The sequence below is a fragment of the Triticum dicoccoides genome, chromosome 4A (assembly GCF_002162155.2).
Source record: "Triticum dicoccoides isolate Atlit2015 ecotype Zavitan chromosome 4A, WEW_v2.0, whole genome shotgun sequence".
Lineage (NCBI taxonomy): Eukaryota > Viridiplantae > Streptophyta > Magnoliopsida > Poales > Poaceae > Triticum > Triticum dicoccoides.
The window spans coordinates 424,413,805-424,418,639 of NC_041386.1; positions in this window are offsets into that span (position 1 = coordinate 424,413,805).

The window sequence follows — 4,835 nt, forward strand, 5'->3', positions numbered from 1 at the left end:
ATCTATGATGTCTCTTACCGATCTACCGCTATTATTTTGAGGTTATGCATTAGAGATAACTGCATTCACTTTAGATAGGACACCATATAAGTCCGTTGAGATGACGTCGTATGAACATTGGTTTGGCAAGAAACCAAAGTTGTTGTTTCTTAATGTTTGGGGCTGCTATGCTTAAGGCTTCAGCCGGAGAAGCTCGAACCCAAAGCGGACAAACACATCTTCATAGGATACCCAAAGGTGACAATTGCGTATACCTTCTATCTCAGATCCGAGGGCAGATTGTTTGTCACTAAGAACGGGTCCTTTCTTGAGAAGGAGTTTCTCTCGAAAGAATTGAGTGGGAGGAAGATAGAACTTGATGAGGTTGTCGAACCTTTATTTCAACCAGAGAGTGATGCAACACAGAAAGATGTTTTCTGTGGATCCTACATCTGTTGAATAGGAAGTTAATGATAGTGATCATGAAGCTTCGGATCAAGTTGCTATCGAACCCCGTAGGTCGACAAGGATATGTACTACTCCTGAGTGGTACGGTAATCCTGTCTTGGATATCATGTTGTTAGCCAACAATGAACCTACGAGCTATGGAGAAGCGATGGTGGGCCCGTATTCCGACAAATGGTTAGAAGCCATGAAATCCGAGATAGGATCCATGTATCAGAACAAAGTATGGACTTTGGTGGACTTGCCCGATGATCGGCAAGCCATTGAGATAAATGGATCTTTAAGAAGAAGACGGACGTGGGTGGTAATGTTACCGTCTATGAAGCTCGACTTGTGGGAAAGAATCTTTTCACAAGTTCAAGGAGTTTACTACGATGAGAATTTCTCACCCGTAGCGATGCTTAAGTCCGTCGGAATCATGTTAGCATTAGCTGTATTTTTCGATTATGAAATCTGACAGATGGATGTCAAAACGAGTTTTCTTACCAGTTTTCATAAGAAAGAGTTGTATGTGATACAATCAAAGTTTTGTCGATCCTAAGGATGCTAAAAGGTATGCTGGCTCCAGCGATCCTTCTATGGACTAGAGCAAGCATCTCGGAGTCAGAATATATGCTTTGATGGAGTGATCAAAGCTTTTAGGTTTATACAATGTTTGCTAGAAACTTGTATTTACAAGAAAGTGAGTGGGAGCACTACAACATTTCTGATAAGTATATGTGGATGACATATTGTTGATCCGAAATAATGTAGAATTTCTGGAAAGCATAAACGGTTGTTTGAAGAGTGTTTTTTAAGGAAGACCTGGATAAAGCTGCTTACATATTGGGCATCAAGATCTATAGAAATAGATCAAGACGCCTGATGATACTTTCAAAGAACACACACCTTGACATGTTTTTGAAGGAGTTCAAAATAGATCAGTCAAAGAAGGGGTTCTTACCTGAGTTGTAAGGTGTGAAGTTGAGTAAGACTCAAAGCTTGACCACGGCAGAAGAAAGAGGAAGGACGAAGGTCGTCCCCTATGCTTTTGTCATAGGCTCTATACGGTATGCCATGCTGAGTACCGCACCAGATGTGTGCCTTGCCACATGTCTGGCAAGAGGGTACAAAGGTGATCTGGGAATGGATCACCAGATAGCTGTCAAAATTATCCTTAGAGGAATAAGGAAATATTTCTCGGTTATGGAGGTGATAAAGAGTTCAACATAAAGAGTTACGTCGATGCAAGCTTAACACCTATCCGGATAGCTCTGAGTAGAGATACCGGATACGTATAATGGAGCAACAATTTGGAATAGCTCCAAGTGGAACGTGGTAGCAGCATCTACGATATGACATAAAGTTTTGCAAAATACATAGGGATCTGAATATGGCAAGACCTGTTGACTACAACCTCTCTCACAAGCATAACATGATCAAACCCAGAACTCATTGAGTGTTAATCACATAGTGATGTGAACTAGGTTATTGACTCTAGTAAACTCTTTGGATGTTGGTCACATGGCGATGTGACCTGTGAGTGTTAATCACATGGCGATGTGAACTAGATTACTGACTCTAGTGCAAGTGGGAGACTATTGGAAATATGCCCTAGAGGCAATAATAAATTAGTTATTATTATATTATATTTCATTGTTCATGGTAATCGTTTATTATCCATGCTAGAACTGTATTGATAGGAAACTCAGATACATGTGTGGATACATAGACAACACCATGTCCCTAGTAAGCCTCTAGTTGACTAGCTCGTTGATCAATATATGGTTACGGTTTCCTGACCATGGACATTGGATGTCGTTGATAACGGGATCACATCATTAGGAGAATGATGTGATGGACAAGACCCAATCCTAAGCCTAGCACAAGATCGTGTAGTTCGTTTGCTAAAGCTTTTCTAATGTCAAGTATCATTTCCTTAGACCATGAGATTGTGCAACTCCCGGATACCATAGGAGTGCTTTGGGTGTGCCAAACATCACAACGTAACTGTGTGGCTATAAAGGTACACTACAGGTATCTCCGAAAGTGTCTGTTGGGTTGGCACGAATCGAGACTAGGATTTGTCACTCCGTGTAAACGGAGAGGTATCTTTGGGCCCACTCGGTAGGACATCATCATAATGTGCACAATGTGACCAAGGAGTTGATCACCGGATGATGTGTTACGGAATGAGTAAAGAGACTTGCCGGTAATGAGATTGAACAAGGTATCGGGATACCGACGATCGAATCTTGGGCAAGTACAATACCGCTGGACAAAGGGAATTGTATACGGAATTGATTGAATCCTCGACATCGTGGTTCATCCGATGAGATCATCATGGAACATGTGGGAGCCAACATGGGTATCCAGATCCCGCTGTTGGTTATTGGCCGGAGAGTTGTCTCGGTCATGTCTGCATGGTTCCCGAACCCGTAGGGTCTACACACTTAAGGTTCGGTGATGCTAGAATTGTTATGGGAAATAGTATGTGGTTACCGAAGGTTGTTCGGAGTCCCGGATGAGATCCCGGACATGACGAGGAGCTCCGGAATAGTCCAGAGGTGAAGATCGGTATATTGGACGAAGGGTATTGGAGTCCGGAATTGTTCCGGGGGTACCAAGTGATGACCAGCGTGTCCGAAAGGGGTTTCGGAGGCCCCGGCAAGTGTTGGGGGGCCTTATGGGCCAAGGGGAGAGGGAACATCAGCCCACTAAGGGGCTGAGCGCTCCTCCCACCCCATCTCACGTAACCAAGAGAGGTGGGGGTGCCACCCCTAGGGCAGCCACCCCTCCCGGCTTGGGGGGCAAGTTTCCTAGGGGGTGGGGGCGCCCAAACCCATCTAGGGTTTCCCCTGTGGCCGCCGCCCCTCCCCTAGGGAACCCTAGGGCGCCTCCCCCTCCTCCCTTCCCCCTATATATAGTGAGGGAGATAGAGGGAAGCCGCACCCTTCCCCTGGCGTAGCCCTCTTCCTCCTCCAACACCTCATCCTCCTCCGTAGTGCTTGGCGAAGCCCTGCCGGAGAACCACATGCTCCATCACCACCACACCGTCGTGCTGTCGGAGTTTTCCCTCAACTTCTCCTCTCACCTTGCTGGATCAAGAAGGAGGAGACTTCTCCCAACCGTACGTGTGTTGAACGCGGAGGTGCCGTCCGTTCAGCGCTGGGATCATCGATGATTTGGATCACGACGAGTACGACTCCATCAACCCCGTTCACTTGAACGCTTCCGCTTAGCGATCTACAAGGGTATGTAGATTCACTCTCCTTCCCCTTGTTGCTAGATTACTCCATAGATTGATCTTGGTGATGCGTAGAAAATTTTGAATTTCTACTACGATCCCCAACACAAACCATGCTGGATACTTCTTGTGCTGGTTCTTTTATGAAGAAGACTATTGAATTCTGGTGGGATCTTTTGGAAATAATTAAACGCAACTCTGAAGATTGGGAACTCGACGAAGGTAAAGAGTCAGGTATAAAGCTTAAGTATGATTTTGTTAAATCTTTTATGGATACCAATGCTTTTCAAAAGTTTAGCACTAAATATGGACTTGACTCTGAGATTGTTGCCTCCTTTTGTGAATCATTTGCTACTCATGTTGAACTCCCTAAAGAGAAGTGGCTTAAATATCATCCACCTATTAAATAAGAAATTAAAGAACCGGTACCAGTTAAAGAAGAAACTATACTTTATAATGTTGATCCAGTTGTTCCTACTGCTTATTTTGAGAAACCCCCTTTTCCTGTTAGGATAAAAGAACATGCTAAAGTTTCAACTGTGGTCAACAAAAGCTCTGTTAGAACACCTAAACCAGATGAACAAATTATAGTTGAACCTAATATTGCCATGGTTAAAGATCTCTTAGAAGAAGATGTGGATGGGCATGTTATCTACTTCTGTGCAAAAGCTGCTAGAATTGCCAAACCTGGAAAAAAAAGGGATAAAAATGGACCAGTCGTTGGCCTGCCTGTCATTTCAATTAAAATAGGATATCACTGTTATTATGGTTTATGTGATATGGGTGCTAGTGTGAGTGTTATTCCTCACAAGTTATATCAAGAAATTAGGGAGGACATAGCACCTGTTGAGACAGAAAACGTAGATGTTCCTATTAAACTTGCAAATACAGACACTATATCACCAGTTGGGATTGTCAGAGATGTTGAAGTCTTGTGTGGGAAAACAAAATATCCTACCGATTTTCTTGTTCTTGGTACCCCATGATACGTCTCCAACGTATCTATAATTTTTTTATTGTTCCATGCTATTATATTATCCATCTAGGATGTTTTATATGCATTTATATGCTATTTTATATGATTTTTGGGACTAACCTATTAACCTAGAGCCCAATGCCAGTGTCACATCCCTAGCTTCTGGCATTGCTCTAGGTTAGCTTCATG